Raw genomic sequence first — 10,544 nt, 5'->3', positions numbered from 1 at the left:
AGCCACCCCGAGTAAATCCCAACGCATGGTGAAAACCACATTTGGAATATTTTAGCTGCTGGCTGTGTGGAAAATCACTTGCATCCCCAGTGTTCAATTATAAAAGGGCAAGTATTTATACTGAAGAGCACAGAATTTTGTGACTATAATAAAAGATAATATGAGAGACTCCTGGCAAGATTTGATGCATGAAAATGCTCATACATAGATTGCAGACAAACATCTGTACATGTTAATGGAAGTGCCAGTCACACTTTGGATCTTGTAATCAGGAGGCCGTCATCGCACCCTGTGAACGTGAGAACCTAGTTCCAAATCAGCTACTGCCAACAAGCTTGGGTCAGGTGCTTGGTCACAGCCTCCGCTAGCCTCGTAATCTTTGTCTTTTATTTTTATTTTTGAGATGGAATCCTGCTCTGTTGCCCAGGCTGGAGTGCAGTGAAGCGATCTCGGCTCACTGCAACTTCTGCCTCCCAGGTGTTGAAAATTTGTGCTTTGAATGAAGAGACCCCCCCAGACAGGCTTTGTGTGGGTAATGTGGCTGTTTATTCACCTGGGTGCAGGTCGGCTATGGGTGAAAAGGGTGTTAGCAAAGTGCAGTGGGATGGGAGTTGGTTTTACAGGTTTGGGGTCGGCAGTGGAAAGTCACAGAGTAAGATCAGTTACTGGTGGGGTGGGGCAAGGAGTGTACATGACCCCAAGTTCAGTTACAGTGGCGGCTGGGGTGAGGCAGAAGAGCAGTTAAGATGACAGGATGGGTGAGAGGCATTCACATTATCATAAGAACAGTTGAGATGGCAGGGTTGGGTGAGGGGCTTGTCTGGGGAAGCTCCGTTGGGCACTCAGGGACAATGGCGAACACAGGTTGGGGGGTGGGAGACAATCAGCCCAGGCAGGCAGGATGTCAGGCTTGCATATGGAGACCTGACATACCTGTCTTTATCTATATAGAGAGAAAGAATTAGAGAAGAGGGGGTGAGCACAGGTTTCTGGGGGTGAGGATGAAGTTTCTTAAGGTTACTTTGTGCCTGACAGGGGACTGCGGGGGCACGTAAAATTTTTTTTTTTGAGCGGGGGAGACAGGGTGGAAATGGGAACAGAACAGGTGTGCAAATAAGGAAGGTCTGGACAATACATTCTGCCTTATGAATGCTTAAGCTGCTGGGGGACTTAGAGGCACTCCGCGGTACTGTGGGTCGTCCAGAGAAGCATCGGCTGATTTGTGGTCACCTGGATGCGGTTTTGTACGAATTGGGAGACTAAACAGAAGATACAGGGTCCAAACAGGAGAAGAAGAAAGATGGGTATTAAAGGAGTAAGGATTGGGAGGAACCGTGACTCCAGTTAGACAGCATCCAGCCCGTCCACCCAGGTCCAGAATAACCATTTGCCTGATTTGTGTGCTTTTGGGCTCTGTCTCTTCATTAATTGATGTCATTAAATATGAGGCCACGCTGCTTTACATATTAACAACATTTTTTCTGGAGCTTTGGACCCGAAAGCCAAGGGAACCAGTAAGGGCTGCTGCCGTTACAGGGCTTGGTGGGGTAACTGTGTGGAGGGAGAGCTTTTGTTTTCATGGCATGTGAGGAAGAGTGCGGTATCTATAAGCAACCACTCACTTTTATTAACAAGATTGTGTTTGAGCAGAGAACGGGAGCCAGATGAAGAGTGAAATGTCAGCTGTAATTGCCTGGAGGAAACGTGTAAACCGGCAACTTAAAGAAAAGCAGGGCATGTAAAAGTAAATGAGTGCTGTGAATTTCGGCTCAGTGAGGAATAACAGAAACAGACATTTTGAGGTGTGGTTTAAGCAGTAGGGGCGACTGCTTAAAGCTGGAGAAGGCGAGGGGCTGAAGGTAAGTGTGTGAGGTGTAAAGACAAAACTTTGGAGGCAGTGAGAGCAGGAGGGTAAGTAGGGCAGAGCCTGTGACTTTGAGGGATTCTAAGAGTATCAGGGCAGCAGCTGCTGTTGCACATAGTCATGAGGGCCTGCCCAGGGCTGTGAGCTTAAGTTGTTTGGATAAAAAGGCTGCAGGCCATGGGCCTGGATCCTGTGTGAGAATCCTGACCGCACAGCCCTGGACTTTAGCAGTATAGAATGAAAAAGTGTTGAGACAGGTTGGGGAGAGCTAGGGAGGGAGTAGTTTTTAGAGCTGTTTTTTAAGGAGCAAAAGGAGGAGTGAAGAAAGGATTTGGGATTAATAGGGTTGGATAAGTTTTCTTTAGTGAGTTTATACAATGGCTCAGTTAGAATAGCAAAACCTGGTATCCTGAGGTGAAGCAGCAACCACACCCAGGAAGGAGATAAGTTGTTGTTTGGTGGAGGGGGTTTTGGGGTTTGGGAAATTTACTGGATGCCATTGGCAGGGGGAGCATGTGTATGCTGGCAAAAGATTATAAAAGATGGGAAGAAATTTGGGCTTCGGAAGGGGATATATGATACCCCTTTGAGTACAGATGCCGAAGAAGCAGACAGGTGAATTAAAAGGCCATGTTTCAACAGACAGGTGATAACAGGCTTTACTTTTAAAAGCTGTTGTGGGATGGGGTACAGGAATGGGCAGGGTAAGGGTGGCTAGGTTCTAAGGCGATGAGAAGGGGTGAGTGACTTGTAGCAACGGATGGGAAGGTGGTGTTTTACTTCCAGGCTTAAGGTTGGGGGACATAAGGGGAGCTATTGAGGGAGGTATGGGTTTGGGGAGGAGGGCGGCAATGAGGTGTTGACGAGGGAGCCCCAGGCATCTCAGATCAACTTCCCTTTTCCTAAGACTGTAAACTTCCCCTTTTCATTCCCAAGACTGTAAACTGAAGCCCTTTTCATATGTAATTCCTTAGAATGTAAACTGAAACTCTTTTCATATGTAATTCCTAAGATGGTAGACTGAGACCCTTTTCATATGTTAAGCTATAAACCTAAGATTCTTCCAGGTAACATCTAAAGTATAAGCCTATATAAAGAGGGACACTTTTGTTAGGCGAGCTTGGATATTAGGCAAATATGCCACCTGGCTTCTGGCCGAATAAACTCCTTCCTCCAATATTCGGTGTTCAAGAGATCTGTTTCCTGTGGCCACTCCTGCAACAGTGTAGCTGTAGCCCAGGAACAGTCAAGGAGGCAGACAATTTCCCTAGGATATCCCAGCCTAACAGGGAAACCAGACAGGTGGGGATGATTAGGAAAGAACGTGGAAGGGCGTGCTGGCCTGATTGACACCACATGTGGGGAGTTATGAGAGGCCTGGAGGCCTGGCCGTCAATTTCCACAACAGCACGGCAGCCAAGGGGACAGATCCTTGAAAAGAAGGCAGCATGGAGTGGGTGCCTCCGTGCTGATTAAGAAGGAGATGGACTTGCCCTCCACGTAAGACTTACCCTAAGTTTGGCATCTGTGAACGTCCAGGGGGCTTCTGAGATGGTCGGGCAGCATCAGTCTTTAGCCGCCAAGCCGAGGGTTGGAGCTTCAAGAGCTCTGGGAGCAGCAACCTGAGTCGGACAGTCGACTTTCTGTGGGGGCCCCGCACAGATGGGGCAGGGCTCAGGAGGAGTCCCAGGCTGCGGGCATTCCTTGGCCCAGTGGCCAGGTTTCCGACACGTGAAGCAAGGTCTGCGGGGTCGGCTGGAGCTGCTACAGTCCGGGTGCTCTGAAGTCTCTGTGAGCCGGTGGCATGGCTGGGGTTTGTCTTACTGAGGAGGCAGCGTCTGCAGTTCTGAGATGTGCAGCCGGGCAGATTTCTCCCTGTTATTGAACACCTTGAAGGTAGGGTTGCCTAATTCCTGTTGCGGTGTTTGAGGGCCAGATTTTAATTTTTGTACCTTTTTGTAATGTTGGGGTTGACTGGGTGATAGAATGCACATAAAGCGTTTTTTAGGGGTGAGAGTGGAAGTAAGGATGGCATTTAAGTCACTCCAGGTGAGAGTATGGACTGGGTGAAGAGTATTGGAGGATCTGAAGAAAAGGAGCCTAACCAGTGGTCGATTTGGGAAAGGTCAGATAAAGGGAAGAAACGTGACCCTAACTGTGCCTTTGGCTCCAGCCACCTCTGGAAGGGGGATTTTCGGGCAGGGGTGCAGGACGAAGCCGCAGGACTAGCTGTAAGCCGGGTGGGGCGGTGGGGAGGTGACAGGAGGGGCATGAGGAGGCGGGTTGTGGGCAGAGGAAGAGGAGGAAGGCTCTGGGGTGGGGTTAGGTCCTGGATGAGGGCCTGGTTCACAGGCGGGAAGGAGAAAGGTCGGAAGGTTGATGAACAGGGAGGAGTCTGGCTAACCCGCAGAGGAAGGAAAGGCAGATGGAAGCAAAGAGAAGGAGTAGAGATTAGGGAGGGATTGGTGTGTAAAAAAAATTGCCTGAACTTAGGGAATTTCAGACCATTTGCCCATGTTGTGATGAAAATTGTCTTAATTTCATAAAATAGAGGTGAAAGGTGCCAATTTTTTTGCCAGTTGGAGCCATTGTTTCACTTGTATTGTGACCATGCAGTGGCCCAGTAAAGAGAATGCAGTGTTTACAGAGACGTTTGGGTTTTAGGTTAGGGCACAGTTGGAGAGGTTTGAGGTTCTTTAAACACAGGCCAGCGGAGAGGAGGGAGGGATAGAGGATGGACGATTGCCCATGGTTCTGGAAAGACAGCAGAGACAAGGAGAACAGGCACGCATCCCAGCCGCTCAACAGGTGTCCCTCAGTGAGCCTGCGTTGAACCTCGTCGTTGGTGAGCAGTCAAAAAAAGCGTCTTGAATGTTGACCTGCCACCAATATCGGCCCTGAGCCTGGTGGGTGAGTGACTAGGGTGAACGTCTCCATGATAGTCAAACTCCTGGGGAAACTGGGTACAAGGATCCATGACCTACATAGGGTTTTTTGGGTCCCAAACCTCATGGAAGAACCTGGTTTACCTGATTTTCCTTGTGTTTGTGGTGGAAAAACGATGAAACTGAAAGGGGGAGGAAGTGGAAAGGAAAAGATAAAAGAACGAGAAAGCAAAAAAGTGTGACTGCTTACAAAACAGCCAGTGGTGTGTGTTTGGGCTGGTCTGATGACCGGGGTCGGGTTGGTAGGTCGATCTCTTCATGGAAGGAGCACAAGAGCAGGGATGGGGGTTTGGTCTCCTCTAGGAGTTCCTCCATCCTGGGTTTTGGTACCAAAATGTTGAAAATTCGTGCTTTGAATGGAGACCCCCCAGACAGGCTTTGTGTGGGCAACGTGGCTGTTTATTCACCTGGGTGCAGGTCGGCTAAGGCCGAAACAGCGTTAGCAAAGGGTAGTGGGATAGGAGTTGGTTTTACAGGTTTGGGGCGGGCAGTGGAAAGTCACCGAGTAAGATCAGTTACAGTGGTGGGTAGGGGCAAGGAGTGTACATGACCCCAAGTTCAGTTACAGTGGCGGTGCGGTGAGGCAGAAGAGCAGTTAAGATGACAGGATGGGTGAGAGGCATTCACATTATCATAAGAACAGTTGAGATGGCAGGGTTGGGTGAGGGGCTTGTCTGGGGAAGCTCCGCTCCGCACTCAGGGACAATGGTGAACGTGGGGGGCAGGGGTTGGGAGACGATCAGGAGGTAAGCAGGACTTCAGACTTTCAGGTTCCAGGTTTACCTATGGAGACCTGACACCGGGTTTAAGCAATTTCCTGCCTCAGACTCCCGAATAGCTGGGATTATCGGTGCCCGCCACCACGCCCGGCTAATTTTTGTGTTTTCAGTAGAGACTGGGTTTCTCCATCTTGGACAGGCTGGTCTTGAACTCCTGACCTCATGATCCACCTGCCTCAGTCTCCCAGAGTGCTGGGATTACAGGTGTGAGCCACCGTGCCTGACCACCTCATAGTCTTTGTCTGAAATACAGGGGCAGAAGTATTCTTCCCAGGGCGGTCCAGGGTCCAGTGAGACGAGTTATCAGGTCTCTCAGCAGAGTGACTTGGACAAGGGAGAGGCTCCACAGCTGTCCTCTTTCCACAGTTGCTCAGAGCGATTGTGAGTGAGACTGGAAAGTAGCCCAGGTGGGAGAGTGACCGTGTGCAGGGAGGAGGTGACCTGGTGAGAGACCCAAGCATCTAAGATCACCTCCCCCTCGACTTCCACACTGCATTTCAATAGAAGTAAAGGCTGCTGACCGGGCGCCACCTTATAGATCGCAGGCATGGCGTGGGGGAATCTTTCTGGAATTCGTTCTTTAAACTTACATGAGTTCAAGCCCCCACCTCACACCTACTCCATGGACCAAGACCCTTTCCCATGTAATTTCCAGAACTGTAACCCCAAGACCCTTTCACATGTCGTATCTGGAGTTGTCAGCCTCTGTAAAGCCGGGCTTCTGATTGTTAGATGAGCTTGGTCATCAGGCAGTTATGCCGCCTTGCTCCAGCGCGCCCTCTGCTGGCGGCCGGGGCACTGCAGGGCCCTCGCGCTCACAGCGCTGGCCAAGGCCGCGCGCCCTCTGGTGGCCGTCCCGCTGCACCACTTGAAGTCGGAGCGCAGAGTGTTCAGCGCCCTCCTTCTGGAAATGCAAACTGACATGGAGCCCACTAGCCCGTGTGTTTATAAAAAGGAAGAAGGGCCAATTAACTGGAAACCATAGGAATGAGATAAACATGGATGCACGTTTTACAACTGATGGAAAAATTCACTCAACATAGTCTTTGCACTTAAAATGCAAAATCATCAGAGGCATCTTAACCGTAATGACTTTATTTTAAATAAAAGCTTTAGAAAAAGCTAAATCTGGGCAGAGTGCAGGGCTCACGAATGTAATCCCAGCACTCTGGAAGGCCAAGGCGGGAGGATCACTTGAGATCAGGAGTTCAAGACCAGCCTGGGAAAATATTGAAATCCTCATGCCTACAAAAAAATATAAAAATTAGCTTGTGTGGTGGCTCGTGCCTGTGGTCCCAGCTACCCAGGAGGCTGCGGTGGGAGGATCGCTTGAGCCCAGGAGTTTGAGGCCGCATTGAGCCAGCCATGATCACACCACTGTACTCAAGCCTGGGAGACATAGTGAGACTCTCTCTCTCTCTCTCTTTCTCTCTCTCTCTCTCTCTCTCTCACACACACACACACACACACACACACACAGGTTAAATCTGTCGGATCATATATTTAGGGATTGAGCACCTTTGGTTATAAAATATTTATGGTTGCAGGAACAAGTTAATAACTAAATAAAGACCCAAAACTTATAAAAATATACCAGTACTTTAAGCCAAAAGTATTCTTAATTTAAAAGTAAGTTTTAAAGGTAATAGTACACTAATAAATTATTGTTAAAATCAATAGTAACAAAGAAAAGTAGCAATACAAATAGCCTGACACAAACTGATTATAATCCTTCATAAGAGACAACACTATTCTTAATAACCTATATAAACGAATATTAAGTAATTTTGTTTGTACGTTAATGTCTGGCCATCAGCATGGCTAACATGGTGAAACCCAGTCTCTACTAAAAATTAAGAAAAAAAAAATAGCTTTGCACAGTGGCAGTATTGTAGCCAATGAGGTTTATCTGAGGTATGATTATGGCTAATTGAAAACTTTTCCCAATACCCCACAATGATGACTGGAAATATAGTCGGCATTGGCAATTTTTGGAAGTTTCTACAGGAATGGAATTTAAAAATTAAATTAAAAAAAATAAAATGGAAAAGAAATACAAAAAGATTAGCTGGATGTGGTGGTGCACACCTGTAATCCACCTACTTGGGAGGTTGAGGCAGGAGAATCCTTAAACCCAGGAAGCAGAGGTTTTAGTGAGCCGAGATCATGTCGTTATGACAAGAGTAAAACTCCATCTCAGATTTTTTTTTTCTTTAAAACAGGTGCGTTCCTCCTTTTGCTTTCTGAGGACTCCCTGCTCTGTCACTTAGTAGTGGCTAAGAAACCCTTTTTACGTCACTAGACTGTGCGACTTGCCGTAAATTCCATTTCGTGTGAGATCCAAAATCCTGTTGCTGGGGCCTGGGACAAGACCCCTCTTCTGGAGACAAAATTATACTAATTCTTTTCTTTTTTTTGAGACAGTCTTGCTCTGTTGCCCAGGCTGGAGTAAAATGGTGTGATCTCGGCTCACTGCAGCCTGTGCCTTCCAGGTTCAAGTGATTCTCCTGTTTCAGCCTCTTGAGTAGCTGGGATTACAGGCGCCTCCCACCACACTGGCTAGTTTTTCCATTTCTAGTAGAGACAGGCTTTTCCAATGTTGGCCAGGCCAGTCTTGAACTCCTGACCTTAGGTGATCCACATGTGTCAGCTGCCTAAAGTACTGGGCTTATAGGTGTGAGCTACCTTGCCTGGCCAGCTTGTATCCTTGGTGATTGCTTGGATATGGAGGGTGGAGGAGGAGGCATGTCACGCAGATATCGCTCTTGGATTACCACCTGGGATATTAGGCACAAGCCTCTATTATTGGTTCGAACCCTAAGAGCGCCAGCAAACAGCTTGAGGTGGTGTGGAGCAACATGCTGTTTTCATGAGTGCCTGGGTGCAGACGGGCTGAGGCCTAAAAGGGTGTCAGCCCCAAGTGAGGGTGAGGCTGGGGTTTTCTAATCTCCTGTAAATGGAACGTGTTCCAGTCTGATGTAACTGCTCCATGGTACCTAGACAGCCTCTCTCCTGATATTCAGGGGCTCCTTGTCTTCCGGCCTGCCCTTTTCTGGCTTCTGCTGGCTTGCTGACCCATGCTGCTGGTGCACGCGGTCTTGTACCTTGGGACCGAGCCTAAGGAGGGAGGAGTTACCCCCAAGTTGTCAGGCCCCGGGGAGAATCTTTCATTAGAGAGAGTAGGCTGGCTGATTCTTCTTTGTTAGGCACAACTTGGTTTTGCAGGTGCAGTGGGGTGCCTCAAGCCAAAAGCTTTACTCCTGGTATGGGCCAGACCCCAGGTGGCCGTTCCTGTGACTGCCAGGCCACTTTGAGGCTGAGAAACAGTTTTTATCTGGCCTCTGTCCTGCATATGTTTACGATGCCTTCTCTGTTTTGGCATATCTGGGGGTCCACCAGATAGGATCCCATGAAGAGATCTCAAAGGTTGTTAGTCCACTGCGTTTATCACATCAGTTCCACAATCAAAGATGTGTAAAATATAGAGGAGTATTTAGTGATAAGGCTGATGGTGCACCTGTGCTAGGCAGTGTTTTAGTTCCTTGAGACACCAAGGAGTTGAGACAATCCTTTGCCTTAGAGTTTTGCCTCTCTAAGTACTGCTATTGCGAGCTGTGTGTGTTAAAATGTCTGATTTATCAGGCGGGATCTGGGCTGTCTGTAAGCTTAGGTGAGGGGAGGCTGGTGTCCAGCAAGTATCCAGTACCCCTCAACATCCAGTTCTTCTCCACCAATCTTCCAATTCTAGGACTGATACGGAGGCCCTCAGAGTGACTTAAGAGGGGAAGTAGTCAGTGTGCTCTGTGGCTAGCTTGTTTGGGGGCGTACATTTTAAATTCTCTCCCGAAAAAACGTTGGAAACAAGTAGTGTTTCAGCTTGAGTTTCTCATAAATAGCTTGCAGTCGTATAAACCAGAGCATGCATACCACAGGGCAACATGAGGGTCCCTCTACCAGCCTTTCTCCCAGTGGCCTAAGTGGGTATCTACACAGAACAATGTGTGCAGCCTCACTGTGTGAAAGTCCAGTGCTTTGTGCTTGGAGTGTCATCAGGGAAGTGTCAACTTGGAAGGTTGCCGAGCTGCTGCGGAGGGAAGGAGGGGGCGTGTAGTGCTGCTGGGTCTGCGTCTCGCTCTGTGACATGAGGCATGAGATAGCCTTGGTCTTATGAAGACCTTGGGTGTCCCAGCTCACTTCAGCCCTGAGCAGCCTGATGCAGGTGCTGGGCCCTGGTTCTGGAGGTGACAATATAGCGCGGGCTTCCACTGCATGGCTGGCACAGTGGGCATTCAGGTGCCTATTTGGGGACTACTATGGAGTCCTGTGCCAGATGCAGTGGTGCACAGCTGGGAGCCAAGGGTCCCTGCTTTTGCTAGAGAATCTGAGCAGATGTAAAGGGTTAAGGTTAGTGGTAGGGTTAGGGGTTAAGTTTAGGGTTGGTGTTGGGGTTTGGGGGTTGGGGTCAAGGGTCAGGGCTAAAGAGTAGGATGAGGAATTGGGGTAGGGGTAGGGTTAGGGTCACAGGGTTAGGGTTTAGGGTTAGAGGTTAAGGAGGTGAGGGTGAGGGTAATCAGATTACTAAAAGCAATTCTGCTTCACTTCAATAACAACCTTCTCCAACTCATTTTGTCTCCACAAACTTATTTTTCCAAGAAGAATCCCAGGCTTCTTAAAGCACCCAGTGACTTTTCACACCTTAAATCTGTGAAATTCTGTCTTCTGCCATATGCATAGTTCAAACATACAAGGCAAGGCAAAGCCAGACGCCTTCCTGAAGGGACCCGAAAAATTCCTCTCCTTCTCTCTCTGGAACAAAATGAATTCCTCTGTTTCTCTTTTTGGACAAAAATGAATTATCTGGACCATCAGTGCTAACCTTCAAAAGCCAAACCCATTTGTGAGATCTTTAAAACTACTGTAGACCCAAGTGTTTATATTTATATGATATTAATTTAG

At 48.4% G+C, this 10,544-nt stretch overlaps 1 non-coding gene across 1 annotated transcript; it reads left to right on the top strand.

Annotated features, from left to right (window-relative positions):
* The first annotated feature begins 7,457 nt into the window (after nt 1–7,457).
* On the top strand, nt 7,458–7,598 carry LOC141584426 (U4 spliceosomal RNA). The gene has a single exon (XR_012517485.1). It is a non-coding gene; the product is annotated as a U4 spliceosomal RNA (small nuclear RNA).
* The last annotated feature ends 2,946 nt before the right edge of the window (nt 7,599–10,544 follow it).

This window comes from Saimiri boliviensis, chromosome 4 (assembly GCF_048565385.1).
Source record: "Saimiri boliviensis isolate mSaiBol1 chromosome 4, mSaiBol1.pri, whole genome shotgun sequence".
Classification (NCBI taxonomy): Eukaryota; Metazoa; Chordata; class Mammalia; order Primates; family Cebidae; genus Saimiri; species Saimiri boliviensis.
Note: the sequence above shows the minus strand (reverse complement) of the source record. Positions and strands in the feature narration are given on the sequence as shown.